This window comes from Lissotriton vulgaris, chromosome 4_1 (assembly GCF_964263255.1).
Source record: "Lissotriton vulgaris chromosome 4_1, aLisVul1.2, whole genome shotgun sequence".
In the NCBI taxonomy this organism is placed as follows: Eukaryota; Metazoa; Chordata; class Amphibia; order Caudata; family Salamandridae; genus Lissotriton; species Lissotriton vulgaris.
This window is the reverse complement of record NC_141691.1, coordinates 209294218-209312484: the sequence shown is the minus strand read 5'-3', so window position 1 is coordinate 209312484 and position 18267 is coordinate 209294218.

The window sequence follows — 18267 nt, the reverse complement described above, 5'->3', positions numbered from 1 at the left end:
TTGTGGTAAATTTTTATAACTCCTTTGATAGGATTGAGTCCACCAGTAATTTAAGAATGCTAAACTCCTTTCTTATAAGCTTCAAAGAATCAACTGAGGCTGAGTGTACTATTCTTTTGCTAGGGGATTTTAACATCCATGAGTGCCCGGACAAATGCCCACCAGATGTTTTTTTGGGGTTGCCGGATCAGGTTGGCATACATTTTGAGCACTCAGATCAGGGTGTCCTGTTGGAAGCCATTTTGGCCGAAAACGGGCTGATGTTACCTAGCAGGGAAGGAGAAGATATTCCCACATTCACAGGACAAGGCAGCGGGTCTACGATAGATTTTATTTTTTTAAGCAGTATTAGCCGCAGTCACATAATCAGTTATTCCGTGGTGAGGTCACACTTTAGCGATCATAACCCAGTCCTGCTAAGGTTGAGAAAGGTTATAGTAATAACCAAGAGTAAGCCGAACATGGTGAACAAGGGCGATATGCGGCTTACTGACCAAGCACGCAGAATTAGGTGGAGTAAGATAGTCCCGAGCGAGTTTCTCTCTAACCTCTACAATAGCAGTTGGGCGGAGCTGGACATCTGCATGAACCCCGATGCCGGGGATAAGGATGTGTTGGAGGCGTACCAAAAAGTTTGTTATGAAATTGCCGCCAACCTGACACAATATGGCAAAGGTAAATCCTGCGGGAGGGTAGATTGGTTCGACAAAAAGTGTACAATGGCCAATAAAAAATTAAAACTGGCACTCAAATGTAAACCGGTGAATAGGCAGCTTGTAGCCATGCTTAGGAAAGATTATAAGGCTGTAGTGGAAAAGAGGCGACAGGAGATTAGAGAGGACGCCTGGGCAGAGTTAACTTCAATTGACGTGCTGAAAAATAGCACCAAGTTCTGGGCTGTGGTCAATCAATCTTATTTTGTTGATTCTGGTAATAATGAACTTGATTGCGGAATACAAGAAGATAGGTGGCTGCAGCATTTCAAGTCAGTCTATAAGGTTGAGAATCCTGGGGCAGAGGCATCGACCACCTTTGTGAGGCTCCCTTACACGTTATTAGTATATGAAGGTGAGGTGGCCGATGCAATTGGTAAAATGACAAGTAATAAGGCCCCTGGACCGGATGGTGTTCCATCCGACCTTTTCAAATCTAATATAGCATTTTGGTCCAAAATCTTAACCAATGTTTTTAACAGAATATCTAGTACAGGCATTCCGGAGACATGGTCCCAGTCGGTGATTGTCCCGATTCACAAAAAAGGTGATAGAGGCGACCCGGGCAATTACCGCCCAATCTCCCTCATTGATTCAGCTGTAAAGGTCCTAGGGAGAGTGGTGTTGTGCAAGCTTACTGATTGGCTGGAAGAAACTGACACCCTCTCCGCCCTTCAGTATGGCTTTAGAAAAGGGCGTGGCACAATAGACCAGAGCCTAAATTTACACCTGCTTAGAGGGAAGTATACATTAGCAAAGCAAGGAACCCTGTACATCGCATTTATGGACCTATCTTCGGCGTTCGACCGAGTAAATAGGTCCAAGTTATGGGGCCTGCTATTAAGAGTTGGTATAGATCCTGATATTGTGTACTTCTTGGCAAACCTCCACAGGGATCTAACAGCATCTGTGAGGTACGACCGCAAAGGTAATAGCACAGGGAAGAAAAGTATCTCCAATGGCGTAAGGCAAGGATGCATTTTAGCACCCTTGCTATTCACTTTGTATATCAATGATTTGGGAGCGGTTTTAGAAAAATCTTGCAAGGACATACCCAGAGCAGGGAATCTTCAAGTACCGGCATTATTATATGCCGACGATGCTGCCCTGTTAACCCGAACTGCAGTGGGTCTCCAATGCCTAATAAATTAATTTTATGTTTTTATGTCATCTCTTGACCTTAGTGTCAATTATGGCAAATCTCATGTAATGGTTGTGGGTAGTAAAAGCAGGCCCCAGAAAAAGGTGTTGGTTTTACATTGCAATGGCCATAAACTGTCCAGAGTATCTAGATTTCCCTACCTGGGGGTTGTTTTTGATGAATACTCTACCTGGAACCCCCAAATGCTGGAGAAAAAAAATGCTTTCGCCCGTTCAATCTCTGCAGTCCTGGGTTTTTCTCGCAAATTAGGGGTGAAACCTCTAGAGGCGGTATTGAAGGTTTACACCGCAAAATGTATCTCTATTGCGATGTATGGTGCAGATCTGTGGGGCCTCAGACCAGTTAAGATTCTCCAGGTAGCGGAGGACAACTTCCTTAAAACAATTCTATCCTTGCCAAGATCTACGGCCAGTTATATAGTACATCAGGAATGTGGCATAGATTACTTGGAGGACCGAATTGCGATGGCCCCGCTACTGAAGTGGATCTCAGCCTCTGAATTGAAGGTGAACCATTTAGTTTTAAATGACTGTCTTGCACTTGACCATTGGGACCACATTCCGTGGTTGAAATACGTTCAACTCCTATCTAAAAAGTTGGGTCGGCCAGATTTGTTTAATATGCCTTCTCAACTGGTAAAGGGTGACCTAAAGTGGGTGAAAAGTACCTTTTGGAAAATTAGAGGGATGGATAGAGAAGGCCTGGAACTGGCAAAGCCCACAGTGAGAATGCATCAACTGATTGTATCTTCCGGTTGTCAACTGGAACTTTATCTAAAAGTGGTAAACATCTCAAACCATAGATATTTGTTAACCAAGTTTCGCCTAAATAAAATCCACCTATTGATCTGTGGTCGTCCCGGTTGGACGAAACCTGTTGACTTAGGGCTGTGCAATTGTGATGGGTGTTCTCTTATGGATACCGCCCACTTTATGGTCTTTTGTGGTCATTTCACTAATATTAGGAGAAAGTTTATTGTACCCTTATTAAAGGGGAAAGGGTTCAACCAAGTGAAGCCTGCCTTAATGTATCTTCAATTATTGCCAAGCATCTGGGAAATTTGTAATGTTGCCAAATTTCTAACCACTGCAATGAGATTAAGTAAAAAGATTAACTGGTCATAGACATATTTTAATACCCGTTATTTTTTTTTATAAAACACTACTTATTATGTTTGGATCGTCATTTTTAACTATGGACTATTTTTAATATGTATTTTGAAACTGGATAGGATGTAATTGTATATTTATTGTACTCTCCTAATAAGGTCTTGGGTTTTGTCTACACCCTAAACCGAGGTTTTTTATATGTAACTGTGTATATTATTGCTTTTGGACCTCTTTTGCATGTTTTTGTATACTTTTATGGTTTATGTATTGAACCGAATAAAGTATTTTTGACTGACTGACTACATCCAACAAATGTCTGCTGCGGATCTTTGGGCCCTTAACCCAAGCCAGACTGCTTTCAAAAATACAATTAAAAAAGTTATAAGACTGAAATCCCTGATTATGGACAAAGCTCTCCTTGTGAAATGTAGCCATGCTTGGGCAGTAGTCAACTCCTATAAACGACTATCCCCGGCTAATTACCTTTCGATAACATTCTCTTATCATCTAAAGCGATGCCTGATCGCCCTAAGACTGGGAGACTGGCGCTGCCTTCAAAATCTCCCTGTATGGCGTCAAAAAAGGGTTGATCAAACGTGCAGAGGGTGTGGGTCAGCAAACGAAACTTTTTTGCACGTGCTTTGTACATGCCCTTTCTTTATTCTCCAACGCAGACGCCTACTCAGGCCAGAATGGAACAGGCTGGGAATTCGGACTTGCAGACACGCCATTATTGCTGCTCTGTCCTTAGAGAACACTGTTTTAAATATAAAATTGGTCAAATTCGTTCAGCATGTTTATAGTCTTTTAGAGAAATTGGACAACTGTGCGGAATAATATGTACTTTAACCCCATCTGCATTGTCCGGGAGTGCTAATTTCTAAATCGACACGCTGCAGTAAGCACTGATAAGGAGGCCAAATTTTATTTTGTTCTTATTTTCTTATTTTCTTCTTTTCTTAATTTCTTTTAAGCTGTAAGATTGTATTAATGTGCTGGAAGAATCTTTTAAAGATATGTTTTATATATCTAAATAAAGTGTTTATAATAACTACTGTCAAAATAGAAAAAATACTTTTTTTAAAATATATTTTTCACACTCCAGAGACAAATCAGATTTTTTTTGTTTAACTCATTAACTGTTTGCTCAACTTAATTATTAATAAAAGTTACCCGCCAAAATACATCAAAGGGACACTCTTAGAAAAAAAAGCCTCAAAAAGCCACAAAAGACTTGTTATTTGACAGATACTGTCACTAAACTGTACCTAAAACGCAATTCAAACAAAATTACATACTACAATTAAAGTAAAAAAGAATTTCCCTGCTTATTTCTTATATATAACATGGGTAAGTATAAATTAATACACAGAGCATTTTAAATATAACTTAAACCAAGACATCCTCCCCCAAAAAGGTAGAAATTAAAATGTATTCAACATTTTGTATCAGTTATCTTTTAGTACTGTAAATTGTAGCATGGATCCCTCCAAAAAAATGCAAAAACTCAAAGGTTCCCAAAAAAAAGCAGTCTATCCGCAAGAAGACATCAATGGAAGAAGTTGAAGTAACTCGTTAAAAGCAGAATAATAATTTTAAAAGGAATGCATACCACAAACTGAAAAATAAAATGAGTTGCATAATGGAAAGGGGCGACCATTCGGTCCCCCTGAACGTATGGACGGGTGCCTCGATCCCCCCGGGAAACCATTTTTGGGCGGGAGGCGTGGCTCGGCTGGTATGCCCAAAGTGGCGTAGCCGGGGCGCGCCCTTTCCCGCCCAGAGGGGGTTGTCCTAGACACCCGCACGGAAGACCGCACCCAGTGGGCGTATCTGAGGAGGGTCCCCGCCCTCCCACAGATGGATAAATAGAGCGGGAATCCGAAGAAGCGTCCTCTTGTTCCTGTGCTCTGAAGGCTGCACCACTCGATTGCTCGTGAGCCCTCGACGGAACAAGCGGCAATTTTGAGAACTTGTAATCTTGTTGTTTCTCTTTCAGTTATCCGGAGGACGAAGGATCTGGGACCTCGTTGACCGACTAGAGCGGGATAATCGAAGCTATGGCCGGCAAAAAAGCGGGAAAGAGCCCCGAGCTGGAGAAGGTACTGCGCACCTTGTCGAACCGAATGGCGATTATGGACCGAAAAATCGGTAAAGTTGATTCGATCAGTCGAGGTCTGGCCGAAGTCAAAAAGCAGTTAGCGGCCCAGAACAACCCCTCAGGCCGTCCTAAGAAGGTAATAGGCCCGGCCTTGCCGGGGGTCGTCCCTGAGGGTAGGGGGAAGCGTATTAAGAGGAGGGCGGTTTCCGGGGAGGATCCGGTTCCCGAGGTGCCCCCAGTCGCCCCCATCGCACCAGCAGGCACCCCAGTACCAAACCCAGATATAGGCCTACCAATCCCGGTTGTGATTACCCCTGTTAATGAGGAGGAGATGCCCCCGGAACTGGCCATCCAGTTAGCGGCAGTGTTACCCTGGCTCAAGAAGAAAGCCGGGGTGCAGTGGCCGCGGGGGACCCGGCCGAGGAGGCTAGGCTTATAATCGAGCAGTTACGGCAGTCGAGAGAAGCCGGGACGGCGAATGTTCCTTTTGTTCCCCCACAGGTGGCGCCAGGAGTACCTACAGTTAGCCGGGAAAGGGCAGCAGACACGACGATTGAACCCGGTAAGCAACCATTGCCAATGGCAGGGGAGGGTTCATTACCTTCAAGGCGCGAAAGGGTGGCCCAGCACATCCCTGCGGCCACAAAAGAAATGATATGGGGGAAAAATATGTGAATATGTTTTCGTTGTTGACTGACCATCGCGAGATGGAATATGCAAAATCCCAGAAAGATTTATGGCACCCCAGTGTATGGCGGGCCAAGATGGCCGAATTTAGGGTCGATGAGACCGTTGCGAACTGGGTAAAAGCCTTTTCGATATTTACGGCAGTCATGGGTGAACGAAAGCCGGAAGTGATGACCGAGTTGTCCTGTTATCAGAATAGGATTATGGATTTTTATACCATGTATGGGGGGGACGAGTGGAAAGGATATGACATGAAATTCCGAAAAGCGAAAGAGTTTGATGCAACTTTGACCTGGGATTGCCTCGACTCGGTGTCATGGCACAAGCAGCTCTTGCCTGGTGCGGCGGGTACGTCCTCGCTTGGCGGGAGCGGGCCGGGGTCAGTTCGCCAAAAGCCTGCGTTGCCCTTTCGAGCAAGCGCCGCTGGGGACTTTCAGCCCAAGACCGGCGGAAATGGCGGCAAGCGGGGGGTTTGTTGGGGCTTCAATAGAGGCAACTGTAACAGGCCCCAGGGAACATGTAGGTTCAGGCATGCGTGTGCGGGCTGTGGGAACTCCTCTCACCCGGAGAGTAGCTGTAGATCAAAGAACAGCGGAACGGGAGGAAAAGGGGGGTCTAAGCCAGAGTGAGGGGATGCTTGGGAACCGATTGCCTACACCTGTAGATATCATGGCTCTGACTCCTTGGCTGAACAAATACCCTGATCATGTATCCGCCGGGGTTTTGAGGAATGGATTCCTATATGGCTTCAACATCCCGGCGGGGGATTTTCGGGGGACTCCTTTTGTAGAAATCAGTTATCTGTCCAACATAACCCAAGCGTAGCAGCAAAGAAAATCTCCAAAGAAGTCAGCTTGGGGCGGGTGGCGGGGCCTTTTCAATGCCCGCCGGTGGCGGATTTCGTGTGTTCACCACCAGGAGTGGTCCCAAAGAAAGACCCAGGTGAGTTTAGACTCATTCACAACTTGTCTGCCCCAAGGGGTTCTTCGGTGAACGATGCCATTGACCCGGATATTTGTTCGGTTCGGTACGCATCGTTTGACGATGCTGTTGCCATATTAAATCATCTGGGCCCCGGAGCGCTGATGGCGAAATCGGACATCGAATTGGCATTCAGTTTGCTCCCGGTACACCCACGGGACCAGCGCTTGCTAGGTTTTGCGTTTCAAGGGAGTTATTACATGGATAAATGCATGCCTATGGGTTGTTCCATTTCTTGTGCTTATTTTGAAATGTTCAGCTGTTTTTTAGAGTGGGCATTCACCGAAACCACAGGGCATGGGCACGTTATGCACTATCTAGATGACTTCCTGTTCTTGGGGGCGGCCGGCACTACGAAATGTGCGCAGGCGCTGCAGGACTTCTGCATCCTCATGCGTGAGTTCGGAGTCCCATTGGCACCAGGTAAGACGGTCGGACCATCTACTTCACTGGAGTTTCTGGGAATTGAGCTCGATTCTGTGGAAGGATGTTTCCGTTTACCAATGGAAAAGGTGGCCAAGTTTAGGGCTTCCTTGGCGCAATGCCTGGGCAAGGAGAAAGTGACCCTGCACCAGTTACAGCAAACAGTGGTTCAGCTTAATTTTGCCTTAAGAGTGGTTCCGATGGCCCGCCCCTTCTCACGCTCGATTGCGCAAGCTATGGTTGGCCTCAAGGAGGGACACCACCGTACGAGACTGTCGGCAGAGGTTCGCCAGGATATGCGCTTTTGGTTGGCATTTCTGGCGGACTTCAACGGTCGAGTTGTGTGGAACAAACCACCAGCATCATCGGATGAACTAGGTTTGTGGACCGATTCAGCTGGGAGCGTGGGATTTGGCGCCATCTTTGGTAACCGATGGTCGGCGCAGGTATGGCCGACGTGGTGGCACTCCAGCGGTCTGACAGGTAACATAGGGTTCTTGGAGCTGTTTCCCATTTGGGTTGCTCTGATGGCATGGCCAGACGACTTTAGGGACTGCTCTGTGGTGTTTTGGTCTGACAATATGACAGTGGTTGAGTGCATTAATCAGCAGGCAGCCCGCTGCAAGTGGATCTTGAGATTGTTAAAAGAAATTGTTTTACGTTGCATGAAATTGAATGTACAGTTCAGGGCAAAACATGTGCCAGGTGTACTGAACAATGCAGCTGATGCACTCTCTCGTTCACACATGCAGGCTTTCAGGGGCTATCTACCCACAGCGGACCTAGTGGCGGCACCGTTCCCCGAAACGCTATGGCTAATCGGTGCCCCGGATTACAAGACCTCATGGCAGCCAGCTTAGCGCCCAGGACAAGGAAGGCTTACGAAGGAGCGTTTCGTTCCTACTGCACTTTTTTGGGTCCGACAGGGAGACAGAGCTGGGGTCAGGAGGAGTCCTTCCTGGGGTTCTTGGTAGCACTGCACAGAGAACGCCGATCAGCGGCAACGGCCAATAGACATAGGGCGGCCATTTCGGTCATGGCACAGCTGCAAGGCATAAGTGACCCGACGGGTTCCTTTTTGGTTAGGAAGGCACTCCGCGGCTGGCAACGCCTCGAGGGTCGCAAGCAGGATACGAGGCGCCCGATTGGCTTAGACAGATTGTCTCTGCTTTTAGCAAAGCTGGATGAGACGTGCTCCTCCCCATTCTAAGCAGTTCTGTTCCGGGCAGCTTTCGCCTTGGCATTCCATGGGGCTATGCGGGTAGGCGAACTCGTGGCAAGGAACAAGAAGGATATGGAGGGAGGCTTGTGCAGGGATCACGTACAAATAAGGGGTGATTCGATGGTAATCTCAATAGCCAGGTCCAAGACAGACCAGGATGCTATGGGAGATAGTGTTGTCGTACAGCGCGCACGAGGGTCCCCTGCCTGTCCGATAAAGTGTGTAGAGGAATACTTGACACAGAGGAAGGCCACATGGGGGGGAGCCTGCTTAGGCACAATGATGGCACCCCACTGACGAGATTTCAGTTTCAGAGGGTGCTGGCACTGACAATCGCTGCCGCGGGCATGGACCCGTGCGATTTTGGGACCCATTCATTTAGGATAGGGGCTGCTACTGAAGCTACGGCCCGGGGTCAGAGTGCGGAGGAAGTGAAACAGCTGGGCCGTTAGTTCTCGAACTGCTTCAAAAGGTATGTGCGATTGCACATGTTGTAAAAGTCAATTGACATGCACTCACGCTTCTTGTCTTTTGTTTGAATTACAGTTTCGCAAGCCTGTCACGTGGGGCGGAATGGGAAGTCGACCCAGCACCAGGAGACCAGCGGTCGAAGATCACCGACTGGAGAGAGAGTGGTATGGGTCGTGGGCCACTCCTACGTGAGGCGCGCCGGGGACGTATTCAAGGCAGGTGACGCGATTCACGCATCTGGGGAATACGGGTACAGAGTGACCTTCCATGGGAAGGGCGGCCTCTGTTTTGACCAATTTCAATCGTTTTTTGAGGGTCTTTTAGGGCGGCAAAGGTCACCGCCATCTGTAGTCATAGTACACCTGGGGGGCAATGACTTAGTGAAGCTGGGAAGGCGAGTGTTATTAGAATGCATCCTGTCAGCAGTTAGCTGGTTGGCTAAGAAACTCCCGGGGTGCACGATTGCCTGGTCCCACGTGATCCCCAGGAAGATTTGGCGCAGGGGTCTTTCAGTGCCAGCGTTGAACCACTCGGTGAAGAGGGTTAACAATAAAATTGGGAAATTGTTTCGCTCCGCGCAGTTGCATAGCATTCCTCATGGGTGTATTCGGGGTGATCCCATGTATCTGAATGATGGGGTTCACCTGTCCAGGGAGGGGAATGATTTACTCATAGGAGACTTCATAGCATGGTTAAGGGGTTTGAGAAAGCATGACCTATAGGAGGAGTGGGGGGTCCGGATAGTCGGTCAACTATCCGGCCTGTGGCGGTAAGGTCATGATCGGTGAGCAGTAATTTCAAGGTCCCTAGAGGGGGGCGCCACCCAGAATGGATGGGAGCGCCCGGGGGGAAGCGGCCATTGGCCCCTTTCACGGGGAGGCGGCACCCACTAAAGATGGGTCGCCTAGGGGGAGACGGCCATAGGCCCCTCCCAGGGGGGAGGCGGCTAGATGCCCCTCCTACGAATTTCCCGGGGGCCGGATATCCGCTCCGGCGGAAGAGAGTGTGGGGATGGGGGGGAGTCCACGCTGTCCTTCCTACAGATACCTCACACGGGAACTCGGACGACCTTTAAGATGGCGTCGAGTGAAAGGGGGCCCCCACGACAAGGGAAGTTGCAGTTGGCAATGAGGGTAAAGTCCTCTGCGCATGCGCCACTCACACCGTGAGGGCGGGATTTTGGTAGTAGGGATCTGACACCGGTTAAGACCATGCCGTTGGCCCTTAATGCTAGGATGTACAATTTTAATTTAGAATGTATGCATTTTCAGGATGCTAGACTCGGCTAGGAAACCTTTGTATTAGAGCTCTGTTAAGGTTAGCCAAAGAACATGTCTTCATCAAAATGTATAAAAGTAAAATTGTACATAATTCATGAAACTTTTATTTAATGTTTTAAATTTTGTTTCATATTTTAATAAATACGGCCGAGGGGGTTACTCCACCCCACCTTCCAAAAGTTCAAACCTGTGTCTGTCTCCTCCCATTGGGAATTGGTGTTGGGAGGGGGTGGCGGGCATCCAGGCCATATGGAAAGGGGCGACCATTCGGTCCCCCGAACGTATGGACGGGTGCCCCGATCCCCCCGGGAAACCATTTTTGGGCGGGATGCGTGGCTCGGCTGGTATGCCCAAAGTGGCGTAGCCGGGGCGCGCCCTTTCCCGCCCAGAGGGGGTTGTCCTAGACACCCGCACGGAAGACCGCGCCCAGTGGGCGTACCTGAGGAGGATCCCCGCCCTCCCACAGATGGATAAATAGAGCGGGAATCCGAAGAAGCGTCCTCTTGTTCCTGTGCTCTGAAGGCTGCACCACTCGATTGCTCGTGAGCCCTCGACGGAACAAGCGGCAATTTTGACCCACCCACCAGCCCCTAATGCAATGTTTGTCTGAATAAAGTTGTGGATGATATCTGATCGTATTAAAGTGATGCAGTCTCATCTTCAGTAGGATATATGCCTTGGATTAAAAATGTGTATAGGCCTTTTTTCCTTTGTAGAAGAGTAAGGGAGATATTCATATAATGATGTTGCTTCTGCTTTTAGGACACTGTCTTTGTAGAAAGGTGAAAGTTGATGACTTGTCAGGGCTATGTCAGAATTTTTTCTTCCCTTAGTAGGTAAAACAACTGTCATATTTATTTGTAGAAAGGTGAAAGTTAATGACTTGTCAAGGCTATGTCAGAATTTTTTCTTCCCTTAGTAGATAAAACAACTGTTGTATTTATTTTTTGGTCGGGCGGTAAGGTCATGATCGGTGAGCAGTAATTTCAAGGTCCCTAGAGGGGGGCGCCACCCAGAATGGATGGGAGCGCCCGGGGGGAGGCGGCCATTGGCCCCTTCCAAGGGGAGGCGGCACCCACTAAAGATGGGTCGCCTAGGGGGAGACGGCCATAGGCCCCTCCCAGGGGGGAGGCGGCTAGATGCCCCTCCTACGAGTTTCCCGGGGGCCGGATATCCGCTCCGGCGGAAGAGAGTGTGGGGATGGGGGGGAGTCCACGCTGTCCTTCCTACAGATACCTCACACGGGAACTCGGACGACCTTTAAGATGGCGTCGAGTGAAAGGGGGCCCCCATGACAAGGGAAGTTGCAGTTGGCAATGAGGGTAAAGTCCTCTGCGCATGCGCCACTCACACCGTGAGGGCGGGATTTTGGTAGTAGGGATCTGACACCGGTTAAGACCTTGCCGTTGGCCCTTAATGCTAGGATGTACAATTTTAATTTAGAATGTATGCATTTTCAGGATGCTAGACTCGGCTAGGAAACCTTTGTATTAGAGATCTGTTAAGGTTAGCCAAAGAACATGTCTTCATCAAAATGTATAAAAGTAAAATTGTACATAATTCATGAAACTTTTATTTAATGTTTTAAATTTTGTTTCATATTGTAATAAATATGGCCGGGGGGGTAACTCCCCCCCGCCTTCCAAAAGTTCAAACCTGTGTCTGTCTCCTCCCATTGGGAATTGGTGTTGGGACGGGGTGGCGGGCCTCCCGGCCATAAAGGTTAGGTTATCTAAAATAATTCCTTTAGAAAATATTCCCAAACTAAAAACTGAGATGGAAGGAAAGACAATGAGTGAAATCTTCATCTGTCCTGAAAAGAAAGTAGAAAAGACAGTCACACCCCAACCAAATCATGCACATTAATATGAAAAACCCTAAAAGTACAAAAAAATACACATACCTTAAAAAAATGGCATCCATTAACTAGCTCTCTTGAAAACTGTGGCAAGGTACCTTTTTTGCATGGTCACCCCTAATTTGTTGTGACTGATGGCTTTCTAACTCGGAACACTGGGGCACTCCTGACCAGACCCCAACGTAGTTCTGACCCCTGAAACGTGGTAGTATTGGCTAAGTGCCATGTTCAACTTTCCAGTATGACCATAGTATATGGTCCTGGAAATACACAGGCCGGATTGAAGTTAAAATTCTCCTGAGAGATACATCATATAACTTGCCATATATTAGGCTAACAAGGAAAAACACGGTTTCGGGTATACATGTGTAGCTTGACTTCTGAAGCCTTTAACCTTCAGGTGAACTTATACAAAATAGCCCTCTTTGACAGGAAGAAACCATATTCTTAAATATTGCGTAAGTAACCTATACGTAGGCCTTGAAACCAACACGTTATGGCTCTTGGTACTTAAAAATGTAACATTTAAGAATGTAAGGTTGGTGTGCATCTACAGTGACTAGTCCACATCTGCAATGTTCACTAGATAGAGATAGGCCTGTGGCTGTTTCAATGTGAAAAAATTCAATACAATTAATATATTATTTTGTGTAACTTTGATTTGCAGTAAGCTGCAGAGACCGTCCTACCACTGTTTGCTTATTTTTGTAAAAATGTAATTCTATGGTGAAGTTGGATTTTTGATATACTAGAAGGGAAGCCTTCAGGAAGTTAGACTTTCTTTGCCTGAAGATTCAGTAGCCTAATTAGAATTAACCTACCTGCAGCTGATCTCTCTGCCTATGACTTCCCCTTTATGATGTATGAAAGCAGAGTAGAGACAATCGCTTCGGACTTTTGGCAAGAAGACTTGGGTGTGTGATATGTAAATCATCCGCTCTCAGGAAAAGCTTGTTATAAGGGTGTTGGAGTTTCATTAATTTGAAATAGATCAGGGTAAAGTCTTCCCATTCACAGTTACTTGAAAAGTGAAACCTGGGGAACAGTGGGCCTTTGATTGCAAGGTCAATCATAGCCAGACAGGCTGTATTAAAGTGGGAAGGAGAGCTAGTCCCAGAATCACTTTTGTGTGGTTGAGTAGGAGTTGACTCCTCCTTTCCCTAGACACACCAATGGGTGGATCACACGCCTTCTGCAAGGGAAAAAAGTTCTGCAATCTTAGTTTTTACTTAGAATTATGCACAAATGGATAGTGTGTATAAGGTGAACAGGATGTGCTGCAAAAGTGGGAAGGCTTGCCCTTGTGAACATTTTGGCCAATGGTTACTGAGTGTCCAGGAGTCACACTCACCTGCTGCCTAGTAAATTGTACAAATGTGGCTCCTCTCCCCAGCTCCTCAGAAAACATCTGGACCTAAACAAGAGCTGAAAAGAAAGATGCCTGCTGTCTGTGACCTTGAGTGAACATATTTTGACCGGGTCTCAGCCATGCTCCACTGGAGGATTTCAACTTAAATAAAAAAGACAGAGTCAGAAGGTAAAATCTTTCACTGGGGGACCCACTTATATCCCACCACCACCCCATCACGGCCAGCTGGAAACCATGCCAAGGTCCTGGTCAACCAAGAACAATGACTTTTGAATGGTGCTTTACTTTTTCTTGTTGCCTTAAATTAAAACAAATATCTATCAGGTTCTCCATATTTTTAATCATTGGTCTGTGATTTTATTCTAGTACATGTATCTTCCTTTTTAAAAATTCTGTGTAGCATTTTATTGTGTTTTGTTTTGTTTTAATTTTTGTTTGGTTTCTGCTGGAAACTTTATATATTTTTGAGAAGTTAAGTCTTTCAAACCTTTGCATAGCTACTGGTGTTGAGCCCAGATTTAAATTATTCAAACTGATTCACAGAGGTAAACTTACACTTTAATGTAAGTTTACTATTTTTTTTAGTATTCACAAACTATAAGTTTAACTTTACTATTAGCACTTTTACAACTGGGAAAAGCCTACTGGTGGACACTCTACCCATTAAATGATAGACCTCACATTTCTTTTTTATGTGCGAAGTTCTCTAGCCTGACTGAGTACTTTGTGCAGCCCTAAAATTACTATAAGCAAAAAATGTAAAGCATAGCGCGTGAATACTAAAAAATTGTAAACACACAAAAATGGAGGTTTCGTTTTGTGAGTGCTCTGGCCTGACTGAGGACTTTCTGTACTAAAAAATTGTAAACAAAAAAAAATGGAAGTTTCGTTTTGTGACTGCTCTGGCCTGACTGAGGACTTTCTGTAGCCCAAAAAATACTATTAGTAAAATTAAACTCAATGCGATCGCGGTCGTAGGCCCCTCGGCGGTGTCAGAAAACGTCCATTTAGTTACTCCTGCAGCGGTCATCGCAACCACCATATTACAATGGGCAAAGCCCCTTGCCCGTCTGTCGTGGTGTTTCTGGATCCGCCAGATTTTTTGTTCTTTAACGGTGCCGGAGGGAGCCAATAGTGGAAAGCCACTGTGCGGAATGACGTCCAGACTGCTGGACAGATCACGATGCGTAAAACAGCCCAAAGGAACACAGCAAAGAAACCAACTAATCTGAGATGGCGGAATCACAACTGCAGAGATAGAAACTCGAGTTCAAGACACCTCCACACGTTATTGGCCATCATGAATCCTGCTCTACAAGACCTTCCGCTGCTGTACCTGGTCCCCTACCAGCAGATAAGATGCAGTCACAGTCAACAACACAGGTAGGTTCATAACACATCCTCGCATACAACCCCTGTACAACAACACACTACTGTTGTGCTGTAATAGATGTCTTGTCTACATCAGACACCCTGGTGGAGACAGGAACATATACTATAGTCTAAGTACACATGTCTTGTACATAGGTAAATTGTAACCTCAGCATCGGGGCAGCCATATAAATGATTTCATCTAGCCCAGTCATGTCACCGCAGCGGTGAAGCCGCAGAAAAACTTACCCACAATGTTGTAGGAGTCCAGCAGATTGTCCCAGGCAAGCAAGATCATCATTACAACCTCCATGCCACATTTTTCACAAAAGAGGCACCACTCTGCCCAACATATCTGCAGCAAGAAGTCATGTGCATGGACACTCTTTATAGGGACATCTCATTAGGATCATCAGCAATTGTATAGCAACATGAGTGAGGGATGAGGCAAGAGTCCTTTCAAAATGACAATAGTCATCATTTCATCCAAATAAGGATACAATGTGGGACAGAGGAGGGCAGAGCAACCAGGGTGTGTATGTTTATTTCACAGTAGTCCAACAAGGTGTTTGTTGGATGAGTCAGTGAGTCAAAGTAGATGACATATGATTTGCGACACGACTGCCACATAATCACATATCAGCACACACCCGAAGCAGACATTAGTAGGCTTATCACATAGAATGGCAGACCCTACCACAGAATGACAGCCATTACCAAGCAACACAGAACAACATTTCTGACTCAAACAGCAAATTCAAACTAAGCACCAGTGTGCACAGACTACTGCTGCACTAAATGACACCATGTGAGTATGTCCAGAACTTCAACAACACTGCCTACACTGCCACTTCACAGAACACCTCCACACCATTACTCCACCTCAAGAAAGGTAGCATGAACTATAAAGTATTGAATGAATGCCAAAGAGTCAAGAACAGTCCATCTTGACAGCAGTAAACTCTGACCTGATACTCATGACAACACTCCTCTTCCTCACACCTGCCTTTTTCTCATGTGAAATAAAGTGAGTAATTGAAGAAATGAAGAGTCGCTGTGCAGATTAACAAACTTACAAATGTTCACACTGCATGTTAAGTCCTTGATACAGCTCACACACATAAACTCTGCCTCATACACATATCATAAGTCAGCAGCACCTTATCATAACAAGTAAACTATCCTACAGTGGGGCGCACAGTGCAGGAAAAGCATGTAGAAATGACTGGTACCATTTGTACATGACATCTGAGCACCATGTGTTTTTGTGTAGATTGCAGCAATGACTGTACCACAAGTTTCACAGTCTTCAGGTGTGGTGCGATCCCCATTGGTAAACAGATTGCAAGAATTCTGTGTTTCTCATGAGGTGTACTATCTGGAAATACTGCCTCGATGTGAGTAATTTTTTGAGCTAGCCAGAATGGAATTTGCTCCTTTTTTGTGGGGAATTTACCAATGACTGATTGTATGGTCTTTGGTGTTATTTTGTTTGTGTTCCCTTGATGAAGGGTTTGCTGTGGAATTCTTATAGCAGGTTGGACTGTTAGAGTCCGCATGACATATTGTACCAATTGACTATGTATTTTAATTACATTTTTTAGCTGAGCTAACAGTTCTACATCTGTCATTCTTTCAATGTCAGGATGTGGTGTATAGCTGGCTAGTACCGGCCATGTTGCTCCTGGTCTACCTAGTGCACCGAGCCTGGTAATGTGATTTTGATGTTGTAGGGCACCTGGAAACCAGAGCTGATGCTCTTGGTAAGTTAGTGGAATTTCGATGTCCTCAAAAGGAACGTATTCCCCTGGATGTTCCTCTATCTTGTAGAAGTGGAACACATGTGTTGTTGGATTTGCTTGTGGAAAGATAATCCATGAATAGAATACCTCTGTCTGCCAATATTCGTGTGCCTCTATGACAAATATAACCCTACCACCTCTTGGTGATAGGCCATTTTCTATGTGCTTTATAGCGATGGTTTTCCTTACATTTTCCGGGATGTTTATAGCATCCGAGTCATTTTTTTGGAAACCTGTAACGTCTAAACCCGGTCAGGTTGTAGATGCTGTAGTTCCACTGGCCACGGAATTATCATCGTCGGCCATTTTGTTAAAAGTTTTGCAGAGCAAGTTTCAAGGAGACAAAGATAAGGTGCACAATATTTTTGGAACACTTTATCCTTCAACGTTGAACAAAACCAAAAATTAATACATAGGATTTTTCTTCCTACTTAGTTAGAGCGGTTTTTATCCTTTAAACCACTCCAGACGAATATTGGAGTATTTTACGGGGAAAAAGGGGTCTCGATGAAAAGCGCAACTGAGTTACTCTAGTGTCTAGCGTTAAATTAGTGCCTTACTAAACGTTGGGTGCCATGTAGTGTAGTTCCTATATTCCCAATAGGCTCTGCGTATTGGAATAATATATCCTATAGATGTGACATAGGACTTATGTCTACTAGGTCTCTATCGAATATATTAAACTTAATTGTGAGTGCCAGCTAGCTCAGAGGTCACTAGAAACTTTCTCGAGTTCACAAGAAGGGATTTAGTTTCTGACAACCGCATAAACATGACAATTTTGTTTCCCCAAGATAAAACCGATCTTCAGAGTCATGGAAACAATAGATAGATATTTTACTCAGTCATTTGTGCATGCTTCGTTTCACCAGAGGTGCAGAGAATTAGAGAGACGGGTGTTTTCAATAAAAAGGTATTTATTGAACAGTCTTCTTTCTCATGCAGAAGAAATGAACTGCTTCAATCGTAATACTGGCTGTAAAGTATAGAGGGTACAGCAAGAAGAGTATTATAAAATAATACTGTAAAAGCATGGTATGGTTTCTAATCCATAAAATACATACAGAAATAAATAAAGACTACAAGTACTCAACTGGTGTTTCTAAAATACGCCTACCCCGATGTACCTAACCTGTCTAGTACAAGGGAAGAAGTAAGTGTGGTGTAGCATAAGTTTAGTATTCTTTTTGCCAAGAATCTATCCAAGATTTCTCTTAGGGTCTAATCAGCTCTGTACCTTGGTGTATAATGAAGGAGGTCAGTCTCAGGACTCGATTTCCCAACACCCCGCAACGGGAGCTTGGAAAAACTGGAGCTGGATTTCTCGGCAAGAGAAAAGACTCTCTCTCAGTGCGTCTTTTGGAGGGTCGGCTTCCTCCGGCACTTGCTGCAGCAGGATGCATCGGGCAAGTAGATAGTCAAACTGTTCCAAACCACTGTGTGTTTGCTTGGGCAAGTGTGGGCCTATTTATACCTTGAAGATGCCGAGTTTGACGTGAAGGTGGACATAATAACGTCATCAAAGAGTCTCAGTTCTGTGAAAACTCCATGAGTTCTCGGACAAGTCAAAATTCAAGCAAGGGGAAGTCCCTATCTGCTGAAGCCGAGTTTTCCAAGAAATCGTTGTGGATTTTCGGAACTAGTGGAAGTTGCCATGTCGTATTTGGACTGCATGAGCTATGTCTAAATATGGTTATGATTTCTATGCCTATATAAGG